Consider the following 26,988-nt stretch of genomic DNA (forward strand, 5'->3'; position numbering starts at 1 on the left):
AACGCAGACATGCGTATCTAAATGTTCATATGAGCGTTGCTAGCGACTCTACCAACGAATAAAAATGCGTTGCGTTTTTGGGTGTTGCAAGGCTACAATGCAACGAATATAGATGCGTTGGTAACCCATGGGATAATCGTTGCAAAATCGCTACAGATTTAGAGCAACAAGTGTATGCGTTGGTAGGTATATCCTATACGAATTGAAAATTCTATTTAACTATGGTAGATTTTTCTTATAGAAAGACGGTAGTCCGTACGTGCCAAATCACATCACACAAAACATAGAATATGAATGAATTTAGTGACAAAAATTAAATATTTATTATTGAAATCACCATCCATACATGAAAGTTTTCTGAAAAGGAGAAAGTTTACAATTTTGCAGCACAATTTGATAGTCTACCTAGACCTATATACATCGGTTCTACTAATTTGCCAACAAATTCTGATATCCGATAGAGCAAGTCTTCTGATGTATGGAACCTGCACATAAAAAACTCTATTTTCAGTATCGAAGTGGCAGAAGACAAGACAGTGTGATGGCGTGTAATGAGTTAACTTGCATAAAAATTGCCGCTATACTAACCTTGGTGGCATGCCAAAACTAGTTCAGCATAAGACATGTTTGCGATCCATTGCATTTAAATCAGCTCATCAGACCACACGTCATTATGGCTACCACACAGATGGAAATGAAAAAGGAAATCTATATAAGATCATGAAATAACCAAGATGGGATCTGAACAATCCATAAAATAGATGATCACAATCATTTAATTATCAAGCTAGATCATCCAGCCGACAGCATATCAAAGTTCTTAATTAACTAATCGATGGAATGGTCAATAAAATTATCAGAAAGCTACAATTTTTCCAACATGCATAAGTAGAAGTTCACACCAGGAACTGAGGTTTGCAGGGTCAGCCATTTATACTCTAAATTCTTTTAAGGCGCAGATACATGTGCAGTTAAAAAACATGAAAAACATAAAATGAAAACTTAGAAACTACTAACATGGACCCATGTCACTTCAAACTCGCATTGGTTCCCATGGTAAGATTCCAAAACTGCAAGCAAGCATATACCACGTGATGCAAAAAAAAGTGAATCTAAATCTAGTCACAAGCGTGATGGTAGTCTTAGCTTTTAGCAAGTTGAAGTTGTAAAAGTAATATGAGGGAGGAATTACTATAAGTTCTCGCTGGAGTCATTTATGTCAGTATTATTCAGCAGATTTTGTATGTGCCACCGACGAAAACTAGTAGCTGATAAATAAAATATATCAATAATAGCATGGACTAGTTAAAGGAAATACATAAATAGTCTATACTGGAAGGATGCCAAACTATATCCGAAGTCAAATTTAAAATAGGACAATGAACTTCTGCATGAATAATGAAAAAACACATTCAGTGAGATATCATCAATTCCGTTGGTGGTATATACAATGTTAGCAGCAGCCTTGAGAGCTTCTGAATTTGCTCATTTGCTATGTCAGATTCTCTGCCAAGGAAAAGTGATAGTTGGTGCACTATTGGAGGCCATAAAATAGATAATAAACTGTATGTAATTGACCAAAGGCATGAAGATCTAGCACACACCAAAAGAGACACAAATAAGGATACCAATTGAAGGATATTAATATGTGTCAGAGATACGAGAAATGAGTAATAATAATAATAAGTTGTAAAACAGAAAAACGCACATACATTTGATATATCTTCTCGAGTAACCTTGGAACAGATACAAGTACTTCAGCACCCAATTTGCGGTTTTATCTTCTGAAGGTTAAAATCAAAACAACAATTTTAGCAGGGGTCAGGTGAGGAGGCATTAATATGCATTGAGCTGCAGGGCCTGGGTTTAGTTTGTATGCAGAAGAAGCAAACTGAAACTTGCAAGCGATAGGTTAATCTGAAATACCACATGAGAAGGAGCAGTAACAGATGCAAGTGATATGAATCTATAAAAGGGGATGAATCATTACCTGCAGGTCGTCCTGCTGCAGGTTGCTACTACTGATGCAGCTCTATTTTAGGCTTCTTGATACGCCAGATCGTGCCGCCTGCAGCCTCCAGTGACATCGCACGTTCAAGGATACACATAATTTCTACAAAGATTTGATAATCGCTCAAACCAAGGAAAAATAAGAGACGAATCTAATAGGGGAAAAAGAGAAATCGCATCTAGAGCAAGAAGCTCTACCGTGCCCTTCCGCTTCCGCGCCGCCGTGCTCTGACTCGCCGACGAGGCTTTTCAACAAACATCCGCATCACGTAGTAGCCCAAATACATCTTAGCTGCAAAAGAATTTCTCAGATTTAGGGTATCTCATAATAGGAGGCGAGTAGTGGGATGTATCGCGTGGGCTGCATCACCGGCCGCCACTGGTCGCCGGCAAGGGAGGGCCTGCTCGCCGATGGCTGAAAGGCACCCTAGGGGAGCGGATTGAGGCGGCTAGGTTTGGGGAAGGGAAGGAGTGGGACTGGAATTGGACGAGCGTAGGTTCGTCGCTTGGTGGGGTTAAGCAAGCAATCGTTGAGTCGTGATTAGTGGGCTGGGCTTGTTTTACAACTGCAAACTGTATAATGTATAACAGATGTAGCCTACAACGCATGCATGCGTATCTACGATTAAAATTTTGCAACGAATATCTATAGCGTTGCCGACTATGTATTGTTTTAGAGGGGGTTTTCTTGTAGTGATAGTTTTCTTATGTCATATAGTAAGCATTCAAGTTGATAAACAAGGTCTAGACATATTCAAACCAGACAAATCATGTATCTACCCCCTATCGACCCTAAACTTCGTCTTATGAAGTCAAGCATGAAGAGAAGTGGTTTTTGGTTTCAAACATGGAAATTTCAAAAACCTCCCAAAAGCTTCATTTTAGAGTGACTAAGAAGGATCCATGCTTACCTTTTCATTTTCATGTTTTAAACTTGTTTAAATCTTGCTCAAACCTAGGATTTGACCAATATTCAAATGGGCATAAAATAAAAAATAAAACAAAGCACATAGTCTTCTCATGTCATATATATAGTAAGCATTCAAGTTCATAAACAAGGTCTAGACATATTCAAACCAGGCAAATCATGTACCCCCTAACCCTAAACTCTGTCTTAATTATATATGAAGTCAATCATGAATTGAAACAGAGAAGTGTGGTTTTGGGTTTCAAACATGAAATTTCAACAACCTCCCAAAAGCTTCATTTTAATTAGACTGACTGGTTAATTAAGAAGGATCCAGGATTAATTACCTTTTCATTGTCATGTTTTAAACTTGTTTAAATCTTGGTCGAATCTAGGACTTGACCAAGATTCAAATCTGCATAAAATAAAAAAATAGAAAAATGAAAACCCAAAGCGCACATAGTCTTCTTATGTCATATAGTAAGCATTCAAGTTGATAAACAAGGTTTAGACATATTCTAACCAGACAAATCATGTAACTACCCCTAACCCTAAACTCGGTCTTATGAAGTCTAGCATGAAGAGAAGTCGTTTTGGGTTTCAAACGTTTAAAGCAAAAGCCCCATTTCAAATATTTCAAACTTATTCAAATTTGGTTCAAATTTGAAAGACATACAAGTTATAGCACACATAGTGCATACATGTTCACACATACTGCACTAGATGCTAACCCTATAGTTTGAGGCCATTGGATAAGGTCGAAAAAATTCTTGGATTAGAAATGGGATTGTTCGAACCCCGTAGTTGGATTTTTTTGAACCTTGATCTGTAGTACTGGGCAAAACCCTAGTTTAACCTATTTAATTATAGATTCGTAGGTCGATTTTTCTACTCACCTTTTTATTATTACTATGCAGCACATGTGTGTTTGCCCGTCTAGCTAGTGAAACTCGGAGGAAGAGGGATCACTCGGAAGGACAGAAGAAGGGAGAGCATTATGGTGTCTCCCCTTTTTCGGGTGACGATGTTGACTATTGTGCAGGGTTTGTCAGTGAGCAGGGAGGTGCGAGCGAGCGAGCGAGTCGAGCGAGGCCGAGAATGAGAGAGATTTGTTTTTTTTGTGAGAGGGACAACCGAAGGATCCAGAAGGACCCACAGACTCCCAATACGCATCCTGAATCCTGATGCGTCTTCTCTTGACAAAGAAAATGGCTGGGAGTTTGCGTACCTATTGCGCGTGACTTGTGCTCACTGAAGTGTGGGACCTCACGCATGGGCACCACACGTAAGTGACAGACCCGTTGTGTAAAAACTCGGTTGATTATTATAGTGCATTAGAACAAAGTTTCCTATGGATTCAAGGGTAGGAAATCGAAGTTAAGTCATTTACATGACATTATTTTTTCCATGAAGCAGAGTTAACACACCTATCAATTGGTACATTTTGGAGTGACTAAGAAGGAACCAGGCTTACTTATTCGTTTTCACGTGTAAAACTTGTCTAAATCTTGGTCAAACCAAATTGGCAGAAAATTCAAAAAAAAAAATCAAAAACCAAAGCACATAGTCTTGTATGTCATATAGTAAGCATTAAAGTTGATAAACAATGTCTAGACATATTCAAACCATACAAATCATGTATCTACCCCCTAACCCCTAAACTATGTCTTATGAAGTCAAGCATGAAGAGAAGTGGTTTTGGGTTTCAAACATGGAAATTTCAAAAACCTCCCAAAAACTTTATTTTAGAGTGACTAAGAAGTATACATGCTTCCTTTTTCATTTTGATGTTTTAAACTTGTTTAAATCTTGGTCAAACCTAGGATTTGACCAAGATACAAATGGGCACAAAAAATAAAATAAAAAAAACAAAAGCACATAGTCTTCTTATGTCATGTCGTAAGCATTCAAGTTGATAAACAAGGTCTAGATATATCCAAACCAGACAAATCATGTATCGATCTACCCCCTGTCGATCTTATGAAGTCTAGCATGAAGAAAGATCGTTTTGGGTTTCAAACATGGAAATTTCAAGAACATCCCAAAAGCTTCATTTTAGAGTGACTAAGAAGGATATAGGCTTCCCTTTTCATTTTCATGTTCTATACTTGTTTAAATCTTGGTCAAACCTAGGATTTGACCAAGATTCAATACAAGGGATTTGATATACTGTGACGAGCTAAAAACATCATGCAATAGCAATAAACGTCATGGAAGACCCCACCGTGACGTATTTTGAGCGTCACAAGCATCGTCATGGAATCCCCGTCACAGATTACTCCTAGTGACGCGGCGCGCGAGAAAACGTCACCGAGTATAGATGATGTCATGTGTGATGTCAGCACCTAAGGCACCATCCCATGGCTAGTAAACGTCACGGATTAGCGTCACAGATGTGTATGACGTCATGTGATTGTTTTAAAAAATAATGCTTGAAAAATGATTCTTTTTGGCATTTCGAGGATTGCAGAATTTTTTTGTTTGCGGATATTTCGGGTACTACTTTTCCAGAATTAAGGATTTCACAATGGAATTAAGTCGACGAAGACGATAATAAATCCACTTTTCATATTTAAATACATATACATTTTAGATTCACACGCTAGCTCAACATTGCTCACACATACAACCGAACCGAACAGTAAATTCATCACAGATTCGTTTGACCAAAGAGTTCTAACGAGCAAAATTATTTAGGCCAACACAAGGTTACAATCATGAATCATATCCGTAAGGATTTCCATACTTACAACCTAAAACTACAATTGATATTTTAAAATAAAGCATTGCACCAACAGAACTACAATCAGCAGTAGCACTCATGAGAACTAGCCATCCACGTAGTGCATTTGATGGCTCGTCTAGCACCTGATGAAGAAGAGACAAACAAGATATTAGTTTTGGTGAGAAATGCTCCCAAATAGATTCCAAGAAAATTAATTAGAGCTCAAAAGACAAGCAACCATTTCGCCTGTTTCTTTTGGGTTCAGCAACAAGCATCACCCAACGGCTTGCAAGTGCCCAGCAATATGCTAGCAGCTGGCAGACTGCAGTAGCAAATATTTTTTTAACCTAAGAACAAAATGGCATAGTTCTAAAAACTAAGAGAACACACAATTGTATAAAGTGTCCAGCTCATATGAAAAGTTGCGTATGTATTATATGAAAATTGCACCATACTGATTGAACTCTATATTCAGATTAACACTATGAGGTTACATAAGCAATTCACCCTTTTCTTTATCATGTGAATATAGCACGAAAGAAGCACATTGTTACTTACTAGTAGTACTACCAAGTAGCTAGATCGCGGTTGAACTCTGATGCAGGAGTACTTGTACTAGTGGTACACTAGTACTACCAAGTAGCTAGATCGGTTGAACTATGGAAGATTTCAGAAAATCATAACTGCTAGCGCTAGCAACAAGAACAATAATTCCCAGAAGTGTGACCGGATAGCGCTCACATGGAGACAACGACAGCTGGACAGTGTAGAGGTTGCCGTTCACAGAGTCCGGCAGTAGCAGCTCAGTGACGGGGGTGATCTTTACGGCTTGTGGATCGATGCCCAGCTTAATTCTGTCGAACACCACGTACCGTGCAGTTCTTCGTCACGGAACCACCAAAACTGCCACACCAAAATTCCAACGAAGCACCCGTTAAAGAAACAAAAAACAAGAACCAGGGAGAAAATCTACTACCGTATAGATAGGGGTAGATGACTCTTCGGCTCGTCATTGTCTTGGAAGCCATGCCGCGGTTAAGCCTTGTGCCATCGGTGATCCATCCAGCGCCGACGAGTATCAACCACCGAAGCCTCCTGGCCGCCTCTCCTTAGTGGAGGTACGACATAGAGGCGATGCATGGTGTCCTACTCACCCTGCGGAAATCCGGGACGGTCAGATCCGTGGGCACCATCACCACCAGGGAAGGCGGGGGCTGGGTGAAGCAGAGTGGAGATCAATTCGTCGTTCGATCATGGCGCGCGGGTTGCGGCTGCCTCACCGACTAGCGGCAGGGAGTGGAGACATTGGTGATTGCCCGTGGAGGCAAAGACGGCAGAGGAGAGGATCCTCAATGACCGGAGCGGTTGGCAGGTGGTGGAGAATAGAGATGGGCTAGTGGCGGCTGTTGTGGAGGAGATGCGTATTGGGCGGCGGATTATATGAGCGGGCTCTAAAATTTTCGGAAAGGGTCGCGCGGAATGCAACACTTGACTTCAAAAATAAGTTTATATCGCCTGAAATAGTCTACCCATAGAGTTCAATGTTGTATTTTTGTGTTAAGATCAATTGCCATTTTTTTTACAGCTTTGACAAAATTCATTTGTTTCCGAAGAAAAAATTCTATGCATTTTCTACTTGTATGAATATCATAAGTTAATTTGCGTATTAGGAATATAGTCTACCAATTTTTTTGTGAAAATCATACTTAATTATGTAAATTTAGTTTATAGAAAAAGAAATATTAGTTCGTTCCTTTTCCTAAAGAATATATTAGTTTGTTGCTTTCCCTCAAAAAATATTATTTTGTTGTGTGCTCACATTTGGTTATGTGTGTGGTGCTACTAAGAGGTGGAACTTCCAAGTTTAAGTAGGAAATTTTACATACATGCGCACCTTATTTCTTAACACTTAGATAATCCTGATCATTCACCTTTGGGTTAGCTTTTTTTTTCAAATTTTCTTTTATTTTTTCCAACATGTATTGTCCCCACGCTTGACAAGCAAATTTACTTGTTAGTTTTCTTATTTGATCTCGACATTCTGTTCTCCATTATTTCTTTGCCCCCTCGATCCCCCACACTACCGATTACATGATACCATATCGCCGATTGAATTGTTTTGTGACGAATCCAAATTCGACATGGAAGCTATCAAAACTGTCACAGAATGTGTCAATGTGTGACGACGATAGTGTGACTGTCATGGATTTTGGGGAATGTGTGACACTAGGGGAAGAACGTCACACATTACAGTATTACGTGACGTTACCGACCACTGTCACGAGGGTTTTCGTCACGGTATATCAGATCTCTTGTAGTGATTCAAATGTGCATCAAAATTCAAAAAAAATAAGAAAAATGAAAAACCAAAGCGCACATAGTCTTCTTATGTCATATATATAGTAAGCATTAAAGTTGGTAATTAAACAAGGTCTAGACATATTCAAACTAGACAAATCATGTATCTACCCCCTAACCCCTAAACTCTGTCTTATGAAGTCAAGCATGAAGAGAAGTGGTTTTGGGTTTCAAACAAGGAAATTTCAAAAACCTCCAAAAAACTTCATTTTAGGGTGACTAAGAAGGATACAGGCTTCCCTTTTCATTTTCATGTTCTATACTTGTTTAAATCTTGGTCAAACCTAGGATTTGATCAAGATTCAAATGTGCATCAAAATTCCAAAAAAAATCAGAAAAATGAAAAACCAAAGCACATAGTTTTCTTATGTCATATAGTAAGCATTCAAGTTGATAAACAAGGTCTAGACATATTCAAACTAGACAAATCATGTATCTACCCCCTATCGACCCTAAACTTCGTCTTATGAAGTCAAGCATGAAGAGAAGTGGTTTTTGGTTTCAAACATGGAAATTTCAAAAACCTCCCAAAAGCTTCATTTTAGAGTGACTAAGAAGGATCCAGCCTTACCTTTTCATTTTCATGTTTTAAACTTGTTTAAATCTTGCTCAAACCTAGGATTTGACCAATATTCAAATGGGCATAAAATAAAAAAATAAAACAAAGCACATAGTCTTCTCATGTCATATATATAGTAAGCATTCAAGTTCATAAACAAGGTCTAGACATATTCGAACCAGGCAAATCATGTATCGATCTACCCCCTGTCGATCTTATGAAGTCTAGCATGAAGAAAGATCGTTTTGGGTTTCATACATGGAAATTTCAAGAACATCCCAAAAGCTTCATTTTAGAGCGACTAAGAAGGATATAGGCTTCCCTTTTCATTTTCATGTTCTATACTTGTTTAAATCTTGGTCAAACCTAGGATTTGACCAAGATTCAAATGTGCATCAAAATTCAAAAAAAATAAGAAAAATGAAAAACCAAAGCGCACATAGTCTTCTTATGTCATATATATAGTAAGCATTAAAGTTGGTAATTAAACAAGGTCTAGACATATTCAAACTAGACAAATCATGTATCTACCCCCTAACCCTAAACTCTGTCTTATGAAGTCAAGCATGAAGAGAAGTGGTTTTGGGTTTCAAACATGGAAATTTCAAAAACCTCCCAAAAACTTCATTTTAGGGTGACTAAGAAGGATACAGGCTTCCCTTTTCATTTTCATGTTCTATACTTGTTTAAATCTTGGTCAAACCTAGGATTTGACCAAGATTCAAATGTGCATCAAAATTCCAAAAAAAATCAGAAAAATGAAAAACCAAAGCACATAGTTTTCTTATGTCATATAGTAAGCATTCAAGTTGATAAACAAGGTCTAGACATATTCAAACCAGACAAATCATGTATCTACCCCCTATCGACCCTAAACTTCGTCTTATGAAGTCAAGCATGAAGAGAAGTGGTTTTTGGTTTCAAACATGGAAATTTCAAAAACCTCCCAAATGCTTCATTTTAGAGTGACTAAGAAGGATCCAGCCTTACCTTTTCATTTTCATGTTTTAAACTTGTTTAAATCTTGGTCAAACCTAGGATTTGACCAAGATTCAAATGTGCATCAAAATTCAAAAAAAAAAAAACCAAAGCACATAGTCTTCTTATGTCGTATAGTAAACATTCAAGTTCATAAACAAGATCTAGACATATTCAAACCAGACAAATCATGTACCCCCTAACCCTAAACTCTGTCTTAATTGTATATGAAGTCAAGCATGAAGCAGAGAAGTGTGGTTTTGGGTTTCAAACATGGAAATTTCAAAAATCTCCCAAAAGCTTCATTTTAATTAGACTGACTGGTTAATTAAGAAGGATCCATGATTAATTACCTTTTCATTGTCATGTTTAAACTTATTGAAATCTTGGTCAACCCTAGGATTTGACCAAGATTCAAATGGACATAAAAATTTAGAAAAAATCGAAAGAATGAAAAACCAAAGCACATATCCTTCTCATGTCATATAGTAATTATTCAAATTGATAAACATAGTCTAGACATATTCAAACCAGAAAAATCATGTATCTACCCCTAACCCTAAACTCTGTCTTATGAAGTCAAGCATGAACATAAGTGGTTTTGGGTTTCAAACATGGTAATTTCAAGAACCTCCCAAAAGCTTCATTTTCGAGTTTCTAAGAGAAGGATCCAGACTTACCTTTTCATTTTCACATGTTAAACTTGTTTAAATCTTGCTCAAACCTAGGATTTACCAAGATTCAAATGGGCATAGAAATCAAAAAATGAAATACCAATGCACATAGAGTCCTCTTATGTCATATAGTAAGCATTCAAGTTGATAAACAAGGTCTAGACATATTCAAACCAGACAAATCATGTATCTACCCCCCTATCGACCCTAAATTCTATCTTATGAAGTCAAGCATGAAGATAAGTGGTTTTGGGTTTCAAACATGGAAATTTCAAAAACCTTCCAAAAACTTCATTTAGGGTGACTAAGAAGGATACAGGCTTCCCTTTTCATTTTCATGTTCTATACTTGTTTAAATCTTGGTCAAACCTAGGATTTGACCAAGATTCAAATGTGCATCAAAACTCCAAAAAAAATCAGAAAATGAAAAACCAAAGCACATAGTTGTAGGATAACGTTGCATAGAAAACAAAAAATTTCCTACCGCGAACACGCAATCCAAGCCAAGATGCAATCTAGAAGACGGTATCAACGAGGGGGTATCGAGTCTCACCCTTGAAGAGATTCCGAAGCCTACAAGAGGAGGCTCTTGTTGCTGCGGTAGACGTTCACTTGCCGCTTGCAAAAGCGCGTAGAAGATCTTGATCATGATCGGTTCCGGCGCCACGAACGGGTAGCACCTCCGTACTCGGTCACACGTTCGGTTGTTGATGAAGACGACGTCCACCTCCCCGTTCCAGCGGGCAGCGGAAGTAGTAGCTCCTCTTGAATCCGACAGCACGACGGCGTGGTGTCGGTGGTGGTGGAGAAATCCGGCGGAGCTTCGCTTAAGCGTGCATGATGTGGTGGAGGAGAGAGACCGCTAGGGTTTGGGGAGAGAGGGGGGTTGGGCGCCGGCCCTCTAAGGGGTGCAGCCAAGGCTGAGGCTTGAAGTGGTCATCCCCCTCTCTATGCCCCTCATTATATAGGTGGAAGCCCCAAGAGTTCTAGTCCAAGTCTTCGAATAAGACCCCAACACTAAAACCTCCCATATGTGGGAAACCTACTCAAGGAGGGAGTCCTACCCAAGGTGGGACTCCCACCTTTCCTTGAGGTGGGTTGGCCGGCCACCCTAGGGGAGTCCACCTTGGACTCCTCCCCTTTAGGGTTGGCTGGTCATGCAAGTGGAGTCTCTTCGGGACTCCACTTTCCAAAGTGCCATTCTTTCGGACTTTTCTAGAACCTTCTAGAACCTGCCATAAATGCATCGGATCATTTCCAAACTTGGAATATGACTTCCTATATATGAATCTTATTCTCCGGACCATTCCGGAACTCCTTGTGATGTCCGGGATCTCATCCAGGACTCCGAACAAATATTCGAACTCCATTCCATATTCAAGTACTACCATTTCAACATCCAACTTTAAGTGTGTCACCCTACGGTTCGTGAACTATGCGGACATGGTTGAGTACTTACTCCGACCAATAACCAATAGTGGGATCTGGAGATCCATAATGGCTCCCACATATTCAACGATGACTTCAGTGATCGAATGAACCATTCACATACGATACCAATTCCCTTTGTCACGCGATATTTTACTTGTCCGAGGTTTGATCATCGGTATTACTCTATACCTTGTTCAACCTCGTCTCCTGACAAGTACTCTTTACTCGTACCGTGGTATGTGGTCTCTTATGAACTTATTCATATGCTTGCAAGACATTAGACGACATTCCACCGAGAGGACCCAGAGTATATCTATCCGTCATCAGGATGGACAAATCCCACTGTTGATCCATATGCCTCAACTCATACTTTCCGGATACTTAATCCCACCTTTATAACCACCCATTTACGCAGTGGCGTTTGATGTAATCAAAGTACCTTTCCGGTATAAGTGATTTACATGATCTCATGGTCATAAGGACTAGGTAACTATGTATCGAAAGCTTATAGCAAATAACTTAATGACGAGATCTCATGCTACGCTTAATTGGGTGTGTCCATTACATCATTCATATAATGATATAACCTTGTTATTAATAACATCCAATGTTCATGATTATGAAACTAATCATCCATTAATCAACAAGCTAGTTTAAGAGGCATACTAGGGACTTCTTGTTGTCTACATATCACACATGTACTAATGTTTCGGTTAATACAATTATAGCATGATATATAAACATTTATCATAAACATAAAGATATAAATAATAACCACTTTATTATTGCCTCTAGGGCATATCTCCTTCAGTCTCCCACTTGCACTAGAGTCAATAATCTAGTTTACATATGTAAAGATATAACACCTTGGCCTTCCGGTGCTTTATCATGTTTTGCTCACGGGAGAAGTTTTAGTCAACGGATCTGACATGCTCAGAAACGTATGTATTTTGCAATTCATTTGCGTCTTCACGCATCACTCATTTTCCAAATGAGTCGGCATTAAATATGTTTGGTCTTCTGGTGGAACCTTAATTCCGCGGTCTGAAATATGTCACTAATATTGTCACACACAATATAGCTTCAAAGTTCTGACTCTGTCGGAACTACACCAAGTTCTCAAAGAACCTCTTGACTTAACATCCTTTGTCATTGTCAAAACAATGACATACTCTGCCTTCTTTTGTAGAATCCGTCACAATATTTAGAACTCTTCTAAATCTAGCATAAACAACTTCTAGCTCATTGTGCTACCTTTTAAACAACACTTAGTCTAATTTGAGATTGAAATTATATTTTATATGTGACAAAACCAATATCGGTGTAACACCTTACAGCGATTTGTTTGTCATTTCCTCATACAAAACTATATATATATATATCCTTAGTTCTTCTAAAGTACTCAAGGATATTCTTACTGTCGTCCAATGATCATCATATGAATCATTCTGGTATATGCTCATAACACTTTATAGCACATGACATTTGATTGTGTACATATTATTCGTGATCTATAATCACTCATGTGTTTTTACTCATTGAGTGTCAGATACATTCAAGTCTTGTTAAAACTTAACATGACAAGAACATTTTCTTAATATTTATATATTGAACTACTTCAATATCCATTCTATGTACTTTGACTTAAACTTATTATGTGTTTCAATCTATCTTCATAGATCTTGACACTAAATATGTTTCAGTCCATATTCTTTCATTGAAATTAATTTCTCAATGAAACCTTTTAATCAAGTATATAATTACATCATTTATAACCAACTATATGTCACCTACATAAAGTATTATAAATATGTCTCAGCGCTCCCACTTAATTTCTTGCAAATGCAAGCCTCTTCATTGTCTTTTGATGAAATCAAAAACTCTTTGACTATTTCATCTGGTGAAGATTCCAACTCCGCGATACTCACTTCATCCAATTGAAGTTTGTATACCTATCTAGTATTCTACGGACATGCAAAACTCTTGGTTGTATTTTGTATACACCTTTAATACATACTTCTGATAAGTAATGTATTTTGCCATCCTACTAGCATATCTCATAAAAGAAATATGTAGTGATTACTAGAATAATCCACATAGACTATAAGCATTGCTACGGAAGATCTAATCTTATCGTAGTCAACTCTTTGAACTTTGTCGTAAACAATTTTTTGACAAGTCGAGCTCTTTCAAGGATATTTCATCCAAATCTATAGATCCATTTGCTTTCAAAAAGTATTCATCTATTATGGATTTCATGACGCATGGCCATTTTAACGGAGTCAGGGCCCATCATAACTTCTTTGTTTGTAGTTAGTTTATCATTGTTCAAAATCAATCCTTTGTTCACAAATCATTTATTTGATCACAAAGTAAACCATACCTACAAGGTTCAATATGTACTTCGATCTCCATGGCTAAAACACTTTGTAGTCATGGGAGCCATGATTGTCGTGGCCGCTTCCGAAACAAATTCCGATGCTGCGCTACTCTGATCATTATGCTCAGGTTCATAAACCTTATCAAATTATATTGTCCTCCCACTCAAAAACTTCACTATAAACAATTTCTCGGAAATAAGAAACATTGACAAACACTTTTGTCTTTGTCTCGTGGGTAGAATTCCTAATTAAATCTCTGGGATAACCAACAAAGACATTCATCCGATTTTGGTTGTAAACTCTTAGACCAAAATTTAAAGAAAGACTATTAGGGTTTATACCCATACCATAACTTGTATGGTGTCATTTCAACGGATCATGATGATGCTCTATTCAGTGTAAAAGCGGTAGTCACTAAAGCATAATCCACAAAAATATAATGGCGTCATAATATTTTATCTCATCATTAATCCAACAAGGTTTGGATACATATCTCGGATACTATATCATCATTATGATACTCCAAGAAATGTGAGTTGTAGAACAATTTCATAACTCTCTTAGATGTTTGCTAAAACTCGTAATTCAAATATTTCTACCATGATCCAATCATAGATATTTGACTTTTCTATTACGATGATTTCCACTTCATGCTGAAAATTATTTGAATCCATTCAAATGTTTCAAACTTCTTCCTTATTGAATATATCCACATATATATACTCAATTCATTGTTGAAAGTTTTCATGAAGTAGAAGAATCTCCCGCACACAACTATGCCCAGTGAACCACATACATCATCATGTATTTTTCCACTAAGTTAGTTGCCCGTTCAACTTTTGGCCTATGAACGGTATTTTAATCATTCTCTTTAGAAAAGATTTGCAAGCGTCAAATGATTCAAAAATCAAGTGACTCCAAAAATCCATTTGCATGGAGTTCCTTCATGCGTTCCTTTCTAACATGACCTAAATGGCGGTTCCACAAATAAGCGGAATTCAAATCATTTGCCTTATGGCATTTTAGCGTCAGTTTTATGTATGTGTGTTTCACCATTAAGATTTATAATAACTTATCCATCGTACATGGAGTAATGTCATAATTTGAACAACTCATTGTTTTCATTTGACCAGAGCAAAATAACAATTATTAAGTTCTTTATTATAAATTCTAAGGGCTAGATAGAATGCCAACGACGAACACAATAACACTTTATTTTGTTCCAAACGTGTATTCCTATCATATTCCTTGTCAGTCACTTAGGCCATTGTATTCTTGTATTGCTATGTTTTGTATGACACTTCATACCAACCAATATGGTACTAATACCCAAGAATTTCATTGTGTGACTTAACTAGGAATACAACCATAACATGTATATCATTTATATACATCTGAGCTAGACTTTCTAGTCTTTTCTTTTCTTTTTGCCAAAATATCTTTTGCAGTTTCTCTTTTAGCTTTCCTCATTATTCAGAAAAACACTTCAACATCAATAACTTCTAGGTTTGTTGGTCTAATACCAATAACCTTGAGGTTCTTACTTTGAAGTTGATCATCATATGACAAGTGTTCTAGATTTCACTTTATTAGTAACTTTGTAATACGATGAACAATTTCACTCATAATTTTATCCATCAATTCATGACAACTTTTTGAGACCATGTCTGTACATGCTAGGCTCATAAAGTTTAACCTTAGTATTCGCATGTGCAAATGTGGCTTGCACCCGTTGTATGCACATGTAGAATCTATCACACCCGATTATCACGTGATGCTTCGAAACGACGAGTCTTAGCAACGGTGCATACTAAGGATGATAACTTCATGGATATGCGAATATTATTAGTGCCCCAATAGTTGGAGGATTGTGACGCCTGGCGTCTTCAACCTTCATACATTCCCATAAAACTTATGAGTTTATGTAGTTTCACCAAATTATATTCTATCATCTTGCAATAAGGTCTTAGATATCACATATATCTCATACCTTGATTATTTCTGAAAACTAAATTTTCAGCTCCTTACTTTTCAAACAAATTTGAACTTCAAGTTTGACGGAGACAAGATAACTTTAGGTACTAATTGAAACCATAGCTCTTTGACTCAACAATGTGAGGTTTACTAAAAGTTTGCAATAGGACTTAATCAATTCTTGATTCTTTAACAATACGGTACTAATCCGTAAAGTTTCTTGTCAGATTTTAACAGTATTTCTATCTCAATAACAAGACTAGCGCATAGTAGAAAAACGGATGCCAATACTACAAAATTAATTCAAAATACTACTCAGACTGTGTTTATGATAATTAGTTCATGTTTTAATCTAATTACTAATGAACTCCCACTTAATACAACATCCCTCATAGTTGTTAAGTGGTACACGATCCAAATCCACTACACCAAAACCGATCATCACGTGAGATGATGTAGCTTCAATGGTGAACATCAACATGTTGATCATATCATCCATATGACTCGTGTTCAACCTTTCGGTTTCTGTTGTCCTGAGGCCATGTCTGTACATGCTAGGCTCGTCAAGCAAACCCAAGTATTCCGCGTGTGCAACATGGCTTACACCCGTTGTATGTGAACGTTGAATCTATCACATCCGATCATCACGAGATGCTTCGAAACGACGAACTGTACAACGGTGCATACAAGGGAAGAACACTTTATTATCTTGATATTAATGTGAGGGATCATCTTATAATGCTACCGCCGCGTTCTAAGGAAAATAAGATGCATAAAGGATTAACATCACGTGCAATTCATATGTGATATGATATGGCCCTTTAGTCTTTGCGCCTTCGATCTTCATCTCCAAAGCACGGACATGATCTCCATCATCAACGGGCATGATCTCCATCATTGTCGGCGTAGCGTCAAGGTTCATGGCGTCGTCTTCATGGTTGTTCACCTCATGTAGCAACTATTACAACTACTTTGAAATACTACTCAACATGAAATTTAAAGACAACCATAAGGCTCCTGCCGGTTGCCACAATACAATAATGATCATCTCATACATATTCATCATCACATTATGGCCATATCACATCACCAAACCCTGCAAAAACAAGTTAGACGTCTCTAATTTGGTTTGCATATTTTACGTGGTTTAGGGTTTTCGAGAGAGATCTAATCTACCTACGAACATGAACCACAACGTTGATACTAATGTTTTCAATAGAAGAGTAAATTGAATCTTCACTATAGTAGGAGAGACAGACACCCGCAAAGCCTCTTATGCAATACTAGTTGCATGTCGAACGAGGAACAAGTCTCATGAACGCGGTCATGTAAAGTTAGTCCGAGCCGCTTCATCCCACTATGCCACGAAGATGCAAAGTACTCAAACTAAAGATAACAAGAGCATCAACGCCCACAAACCATTGTGTTCTACTCGTGCAACCATCTATGCATAGACACGGCTCTGATACCACTGTAGGATAACGTTGCATAGAAAACAAAAATTTTCCTACCGCGAACACGCAATCCAAGCCAAGATGCAATCTAGAAGACGGTATCAACGAGGGGGTATCGAGTCTCACCCTTGAAGAGATTCCGAAGCCTACAAGAGGAGGCTCTTGTTGCTGCGGTAGACGTTCACTTGCCGCTTGCAAAAGCGCGTAGAAGATCTTGATCACGATCGGTTCCGGCGCCACGAACGGGCAGCACCTCCGTACTCGGTCACACGTTCGGTTGTTGATGAAGACGACGTCCACCTCCCCGTTCCAGCGGGCAGCGGAAGTAGTAGCTCCTCTTGAATCCGACAGCACGACGGCGTGGTGTCGGTGGTGGTGGAGAAATCCGGCGGAGCTTCGCTTAAGCGTGCATGATGTGGTGGAGGAGAGAGACCGCTAGGGTTTGGGGAGAGAGGGGGGTTGGGCGCCGGCCCTCTAAGGGGTGCAGCCAAGGCTGAGGCTTGAAGTGGTCATCCCCCTCTCTATGCCCCTCATTATATAGGTGGAAGCCCCAAGAGTTCTAGTCCAAGTCTTCGAATAAGACCCCAACACTAAAACCTCCCATATGTGGGAAACCTACTCAAGGAGGGAGTCCTACCCAAGGTGGGACTCCCACCTTTCCTTGAGGTGGGTTGGCCGGCCACCCTAGGGGAGTCCACCTTGGACTCCTCCCCTTTAGGGTTGGCTGGTCATGCAAGTGGAGTCTCTTCGGGACTCCACTTTCCAAAGTGCCATTCTTTCGGACTTTTCTAGAACCTTCTAGAACCTGCCATAAATGCATCGGATCATTTCCAAACTTGGAATATGACTTCCTATATATGAATCTTATTCTCCGGACCATTCCGGAACTCCTCGTGATGTCCGGGATCTCATCCAGGACTCCGAACAAATATTCGAACTCCATTCCATATTCAAGTACTACCATTTCAACATCCAACTTTAAGTGTGTCACCCTACGGTTCGTGAACTATGCGGACATGGTTGAGTACTTACTCCGACCAATAACCAATAGTGGGATCTGGAGATCCATAATGGCTCCCACATATTCAACGATGACTTCAGTGATCGAATGAACCATTCACATACGATACCAATTCCCTTTGTCACGCGATATTTTACTTGTCCGAGGTTTGATCATCGGTATTACTCTATACCTTGTTCAACCTCGTCTCCTGACAAGTACTCTTTACTCGTACCGTGGTATGTGGTCTCTTATGAACTTATTCATATGCTTGCAAGACATTAGACGACATTCCACCGAGAGGGCCCAGAGTATATCTATCCGTCATCAGGATGGACAAATCCCACTGTTGATCCATATGCCTCAACTCATACTTTCCGGATACTTAATCCCACCTTTATAACCACCCATTTACGCAGTGGCGTTTGATGTAATCAAAGTACCTTTCCGGTATAAGTGATTTACATGATCTCATGGTCATAGGGACTAGGTAACTATGTATCGAAAGCTTATAGCAAATAACTTAATGACGAGATCTCATGCTACGCTTAATTGGGTGTGTCCATTACATCATTCATATAATGATATAACCTTGTTATTAATAACATCCAATGTTCATGATTATGAAACTAATCATCCATTAATCAACAAGCTAGTTTAAGAGGCATACTAGGGACTTCTTGTTGTCTACATATCACACATGTACTAATGTTTCGGTTAATACAATTATAGCATGATATATAAACATTTATCATAAACATAAAGATATAAATAATAACCACTTTATTATTGCCTCTAGGGCATATCTCCTTCAATAGTTTTCTTATGTCATATAGTAAGCATTCAAGTTGATAAACAAGGTCTAGACATATTCAAACCAGACAAATCATGTATCTACCCCCTATCGACCCTAAACTTCGTCTTATGAAGTCAAGCATGAAGAGAAGTGGTTTTTGGTTTCAAACATGGAAATTTCAAAAACCTCCCAAAAGCTTCATTTTAGAGTGACTAAGAAGGATCCATGCTTACCTTTTCATTTTCATGTTTTAAACTTGTTTAAATCTTGCTCAAACCTAGGATTTGACCAATATTCAAATGGGCATAAAATAAAAAATAAAACAAAGCACATAGTCTTCTCATGTCATATATATAGTAAGCATTCAAGTTCATAAACAAGGTCTAGACATATTCAAACCTGGCAAATCATGTACCCCCTAACCCTAAACTCTGTCTTAATTATATATGAAGTCAATCATGAATTGAAGCAGAGAAGTGTGGTTTTGGGTTTCAAACATGGAAATTTCAAAAACCTCCCAAAAGCTTCATTTTAATTAGACTGGCTGGTTAATTAAGAAGGATCCAGGATTAATTACCTTTTCAATGTCATGTTTTAAACTTGTTTAAATCTTGGTCGAATCTAGGACTTGACCAAGATTCAAATCTGCATAAAATAAAAAAATAGAAAAATGAAAACCCAAAGCGCACATAGTCTTCTTATGTCATATAGTAAGCATTCAAGTTGATAAAAAAGGTTTAGACATATTCTAACCAGACAAATCATGTAACTACCCCCTAACCCTAAACTCGGTCTTATGAAGTCTAGCATGAAGAGAAGTCGTTTTGGGTTTCAAACGTTTAAAGCAAAAGCCCCATTTCAAATATTTCAAACTTATTCAAATTTGGATCAAATTTGAAAGACATACAAGTTATAGCACACATAGTGCATACATGTTCACACATACTGCACTAGATGCTAACCCTATAGTTTGAGGCCATTGGATGAGGTCGAAAAAATTCCTGGATTAGAAATGGGGTTGTTCGAACCCCGTAGTTGGATTTTTTTGAACCTTGATCTGTAGTACTGGGCAAAACCCTAGTTTAACCTATTTAATTATAGATTCGTAGGTCGATTTTTCTACTCACCTTTTTATTATTACTATGCAGCACATGTGTGTTTGCCCGTCTAGCTAGTGAAACTCGGAGGAAGAGGGATCACTCGGAAGGACAGAAGAAGGGAGAGCATTATGGTGTCTCCCCTTTTTCGGGTGACGATGTTGACTATTGTGCAGGGTTTGTCAGTGAGCAGGGAGGTGCGAGCGAGCGAGCGAGTCGAGCGAGGCCGAGAATGAGCGAGATTTGTTTTTTTGTGAGAGGGACAACCGAAGGATCCAGAAGGACCCACAGACTCCCAATTCGCATCCTGAATCCTGATGCGTCTTCTCTTGACAAAAAAAATGGCTGGGAGTTTGCGTACCTATTGCACGTGACTTGTGCTCACTGAAGTGTGGGACCTCACGCATGGGAACCACACGTAAGTGACAGACCCGTTGGTGTAAAAACTCGGTTGATTATTATAGTGCATTAGAACAAAGTTTCCTATGGATTCAAGGGTAGGAAATCCAAGTTAACTCATTTACATGACATTATTTTTTCCATGAAGCAGAGTTAACACACCTATCAATTGGTACATTTTGGAGTGACTAAGAAGGAACCAGGCTTACTTATTCATTTTCACGTGTAAAACTTGTCTAAATCTTGGTCAAACCAAATTGGCATAAAATTCAAAAAAAATAAAATCAAAAACCAAAGCACATAGTCTTGTATGTCATATAGTAAGCATTAAAGTTGATAAACAATGTCTAGACATATTCAAACCATACAAATCATGTATCTACCCCCTAACCCCTAAACTATGTCTTATGAAGTCAAGCATGAAGAGAAGTGGTTTTGGGTTTCAAACATGGAAATTTCAAAAACCTCCCAAAAACTTTATTTTAGAGTGACTAAGAAGTATACATGCTTCCTTTTTCATTTTGATGTTTTAAACTTGTTTAAATCTTGGTCAAACCTAGGATTTGACCAAGATACAAATGGGCACAAAAAATAAAAAATAGAAAAACAAAAGCACATAGTCTTCTTATGTCATGTCGTAAGCATTCAAGTTGATAAACAAGGTCTAGATATATCCAAACCAGACAAATCATGTATCGATCTACCCCCTGTCGATCTTATGAAGTCTAGCATGAAGAAAGATCGTTTTGGGTTTCAAACATGGAAATTTCAAGAACATCCCAAAAGCTTCATTTTAGAGCGACTAAGAAGGATATAGGCTTCCCTTTTCATTTTCATGTTCTATACTTGTTTAAATCTTGGTCAAACCTAGGATTTGACCAAGATTCAAATGTGCATCAAAATTCAAAAAAATAAGAAAAATGAAAAACCAAAGCGCACATAGTCTTCTTATGTCATATATATAGTAAGCATTAAAGTTGGTAATTAAACAAGGTCTAGACATATTCAAACTAGACAAATCATGTATCTACCCCCTAACCCCTAAACTCTGTCTTACGAAGTCAAGCATGAAGAGAAGTGGTTTTGGGTTTCAAACATGGAAATTTCAAAAACCTACCAAAAACTTCATTTTAGGGTGACTAAGAAGGATACAGGCTTCCCTTTTCATTTTGATGTTCTATACTTGTTTAAATCTTGGTCAAATCCTAGGATTTGACCAAGATTCAAATGTGCATCAAAATTCCAAAAAAATCAGAAAAATGAAAAACCAAAGCACATAGTTTTCTTATGTCATATAGTAAGCATTCAAGTTGATAAACAAGGTCTAGACATATTCAAACCAGACAAATCATGTATCTACCCCCTATCGACCCTAAACTTCGTCTTATGAAGTCAAGCATGAAGAGAAGTGGTTTTTGGTTTCAAACATGGAAATTTCAAAAACCTCCCAAAAGCTTCATTTTAGAGTGACTAAGAAGGATCCAGCCTTACCTTTTCATTTTCATGTTTTAAACTTGTTTAAATTTTGCTCAAACCTAGGATTTGACCAAGATTCAAATGGGCATAAAATAAAAAATAAAACAAAGCACATAGTCTTCTCATGTCATATATATAGTAAGCATTCAAGTTCATAAACAAGGTCTATACATATTCAAACCAGGCAAATCATGTATCGATCTACCCCCTGTCGATCTTATGAAGTCTAGCATGAAGAAAGATCGTTTTGGGTTTCAAACATGGAAATTTCAAGAACATCCCAAAAGCTTCATTTTAGAGCGACTAAGAAGGATATAGGCTTCCCTTTTCATTTTCATGTTCTATACTTGTTTAAATCTTGGTCAAACCTAGGATTTGACCAAGATTCAAATGTGCATCAAAATTCAAAAAAAATAAGAAAAATGAAAAACCAAAGCGCACATAGTCTTCTTATGTCATATATATAGTAAGCATTAAAGTTGGTAATTAAACAAGGTCTAGACATATTCAAACTAGACAAATCATGTATCTACCCCCTAACCCCTAAACTCTGTCTTATGAAGTCAAGCATGAAGAGAAGTGGTTTTGGGTTTCAAACATGGAAATTTCAAAAACCTCCCAAAAACTTCATTTTAGGGTGACTAAGAAGGATATAGGCTTCCCTTTTCATTTTCATGTTCTATACTTGTTTAAATCTTGGTCAAACCTAGGATTTGACCAAGATTCAAATGTGCATCAAAATTCCAAAAAAAATCAGAAAAATGAAAAACCAAAGCACATAGTTTTCTTATGTCATATAGTAAGCATTCAAGTTGATAAACAAGGTCTAGACATATTCAAACCAGACAAATCATGTATCTACCCCTATCGACCCTAAACTTCGTCTTATGAAGTCAAGCATGAAGAGAAGTGGTTTTTGGTTTCAAACATGGAAATTTCAAAAACCTCCCAAAAGCTTCATTTTAGGGTGACTAAGAAGGATCCAGCCTTACCTTTTCATTTTCATGTTTTAAACTTGTTTAAATCTTGGTCAAACCTAGGATTTGACCAAGATTCAAATGTGCATCAAAATTCAAAAAAAAATTAAAAACCAAAGCACATAGTCTTCTTATGTCATATAGTAAACATTCAAGTTCATAAACAAGATCTAGACATATTCAAACCAGACAAATCATGTACCCCCTAACCCTAAACTCTGTCTTAATTGTATATGAAGTCAAGCATGAAGCAGAGAAGTGTGGTTTTGGGTTTCAAACATGGAAATTTCAAAAACCTCCCAAAAGCTTCATTTTAATTAGACTGACTGGTTAATTAAGAAGGATCCATGATTAATTACCTTTTCATTGTCATGTTTAAACTTATTGAAATCTTGGTCAACCCTAGGATTTGACCAAGATTCAAATGGGCATAAAAATTTAGAAAAAATCGAAAGAATGAAAAACCAAAGCACATAGCCTTCTCATGTCATATAGTAATTATTCAAATTGATAAACATGGTCTAGACATATTCAAACCAGAAAAATCATGTATCTACCCCTAACCCTAAACTCTGTCTTATGAAGTCAAGCATGAACATAAGTGGTTTTGGGTTTCAAACATGGTAATTTCAAGAACCTCCCAAAAGCTTCATTTTAGAGTTTCTAAGAGAAGGATCCAGACTTACCTTTTCATTTTCACATGTTAAACTTGTTTAAATCTTGCTCAAACCTAGGATTTACCAAGATTCAAATGGGCATAGAAATCAAAAAATGAAATACCAATGCACATAGAGTCCTCTTATGTCATATAGTAAGCATTCAAGTTGATAAACAAGGTCTAGACATATTCAAACCAGACAAATCATGTATCTACCCCCCTATCGACCCTAAACTCTATCTTATGAAGTCAAGCATGAAGATAAGTGGTTTTGGGTTTCAAACATGAAAATTTCAAAAACCTTCCAAAAACTTCATTTAGGGTGACTAAGAAGGATACAGGCTTCCCTTTTCATTTTCATGTTCTATACTTGTTTAAATCTTGGTCAAACCTAGGATTTGACCAAGATTCAAATGTGCATCAAAATTCAAAAAAAAATCAGAAAATGAAAAACCAAAGCACATAGTTTTCTTATGTCATATAGTAAGCATTAAAGTTGATAAACAAGGTCTAGACATATTCAAACCAGACAAATCATGTATCTACCCCCTATCGACCCTAAACTTCGTCTTATGAAGTCAAGCATGAAGAGAAGTGGTTTTTGGTTTCAAACATGGAAATTTCAAAAACCTCCCAAAAGCTTCATTTTAGAGTGACTAAGAAGGATCCATGCTTACCTTTTCATTTTCATGTTTTAAACTTGTTTAAATCTTGCTCAAACCTAGGATTTGACCAATATTCAAATGGGCATAAAATAAAAAATAAAACAAAGCACATAGTCTTCTCATGTCATATATATAGTAAGCATTCAAGTTCATAAACAAGGTCTAGACATATTCAAACCAGGCAAATCATGTACCCCCTAACCCTAAACTCTGTCTTAATTATATATGAAGTCAATCATGAATTGAAGCAGAGAAGTGTGGTTTTGGGTTTCAAACATGGAAATTTCAAAAACCTACCAAAAGCTTCATTTTAATTAGACTGACTGGTTAATTAAGAAGGATCCAGGATTAATTACCTTTTCATTGTCATGTTTTAAACTTGTTTAAATCTTGGTCGAATCTAGGACTTGACCAAGATTCAAATCTGCATAAAATAAAAAAATAGAAAAATGAAAACCCAAAGCGCACATAGTCTTCTTATGTCATATAGTAAGCATTCAAGTTGATAAACAAGGTTTAGACATATTCTAACCAGACAAATCATGTAACTACCCCCTAACCCTAAACTCGGTCTTATGAAGTCTAGCATGAAGAGAAGTCGTTTTGGGTTTCAAACGTTTAAAGCAAAAGCCCCATTTCAAATATTTCAAACTTATTCAAATTTGGTTCAAATTTGAAAGACATACAAGTTATAGCACACATAGTGCATACATGTTCACACATACTGCACTAGATGCTAACCCTATAGTTTGAGGCCATTGGATAAGGTCGAAAAAATTCTTGGATTAGAAATGGGATTGTTCGAACCCCGTAGTTGGATTTTTTTGAACCTTGATCTGTAGTACTGGGCAAAACCCTAGTTTAACCTATTTAATTATAGATTCGTAGGTCGATTTTTCTACTCACCTTTTTATTATTACTATGCAGCACATGTGTGTTTGCCCGTCTAGCTAGTGAAACTCGGAGGAAGAGGGATCACTCGGAAGGACAGAAGAAGGGAGAGCATTATGGTGTCTCCCCTTTTTCGGGTGACGATGTTGACTATTGTGCAGGGTTTGTCAGTGAGCAGGGAGGTGCGAGCGAGCGAGCGAGTCGAGCGAGGCCGAGAATGAGAGAGATTTGTTTTTTTTGTGAGAGGGACAACCGAAGGATCCAGAAGGACCCACAGACTCCCAATACGCATCCTGAATCCTGATGCGTCTTCTCTTGACAAAGAAAATGGCTGGGAGTTTGCGTACCTATTGCGCGTGACTTGTGCTCACTGAAGTGTGGGACCTCACGCATGGGCACCACACGTAAGTGACAGACCCGTTGTGTAAAAACTCGGTTGATTATTATAGTGCATTAGAACAAAGTTTCCTATGGATTCAAGGGTAGGAAATCGAAGTTAAGTCATTTACATGACATTATTTTTTCCATGAAGCAGAGTTAACACACCTATCAATTGGTACATTTTGGAGTGACTAAGAAGGAACCAGGCTTACTTATTCGTTTTCACGTGTAAAACTTGTCTAAATCTTGGTCAAACCAAATTGGCAGAAAATTCAAAAAAAAAAATCAAAAACCAAAGCACATAGTCTTGTATGTCATATAGTAAGCATTAAAGTTGATAAACAATGTCTAGACATATTCAAACCATACAAATCATGTATCTACCCCCTAACCCCTAAACTATGTCTTATGAAGTCAAGCATGAAGAGAAGTGGTTTTGGGTTTCAAACATGGAAATTTCAAAAACCTCCCAAAAACTTTATTTTAGAGTGACTAAGAAGTATACATGCTTCCTTTTTCATTTTGATGTTTTAAACTTGTTTAAATCTTGGTCAAACCTAGGATTTGACCAAGATACAAATGGGCACAAAAAATAAAAAATAGAAAAACAAAAGCACATAGTCTTCTTATGTCATGTCGTAAGCATTCAAGTTGATAAACAAGGTCTAGATATATCCAAACCAGACAAATCATGTATCGATCTACCCCCTGTCGATCTTATGAAGTCTAGCATGAAGAAAGATCGTTTTGGGTTTCAAACATGGAAATTTCAAGAACATCCCAAAAGCTTCATTTTAGAGCGACTAAGAAGGATATAGGCTTCCCTTTTCATTTTCATGTTCTATACTTGTTTAAATCTTGGTCAAACCTAGGATTTGACCAAGATTCAAATGAGCATCAAAATTCAAAAAAAATAAGAAAAATGAAAAACCAAAGCGCACATAGTCTTCTTATGTCATATATATAGTAAGCATTAAAGTTGGTAATTAAACAAGGTCTAGACACATTCAAACTAGACAAATCATGTATCTACCCCCTAACCCCTAAACTCTGTCTTATGAAGTCAAGCATGAAGAGAAGTGGTTTTGGGTTTCAAACATGGAAATTTCAAAAACCTCCCAAAAACTTCATTTTAGGGTGACTAAGAAGGATACAGGCTTCCCTTTTCATTTTCATGTTCTATACTTGTTTAAATCT

The 26,988-nt window shown here is 37.4% G+C and overlaps 1 protein-coding gene and 1 long non-coding RNA gene across 2 annotated transcripts in view; both read right to left on the reverse strand.

Annotated features, from left to right (window-relative positions):
* LOC127335580 (probable inactive beta-glucosidase 14) overlaps positions 1-26,988 on the reverse strand; it is a 226,213-nt gene that overhangs the window by 34,157 nt on the left and 165,068 nt on the right. The gene's annotated exons all lie outside the window — the stretch shown is intronic.
* Positions 300-2,482, reverse strand: LOC127335576 (uncharacterized). Its single transcript, XR_011752517.1, has 5 exons — positions 2,209-2,482; positions 1,991-2,113; positions 1,713-1,784; positions 589-677; positions 300-485 (listed from the first exon to the last, which is right to left on the reverse strand). It is a non-coding gene; the product is annotated as an uncharacterized lncRNA (long non-coding RNA).

This window comes from Lolium perenne, chromosome 2 (assembly GCF_019359855.2).
Source record: "Lolium perenne isolate Kyuss_39 chromosome 2, Kyuss_2.0, whole genome shotgun sequence".
NCBI classification, from domain to species: Eukaryota; Viridiplantae; Streptophyta; class Magnoliopsida; order Poales; family Poaceae; genus Lolium; species Lolium perenne.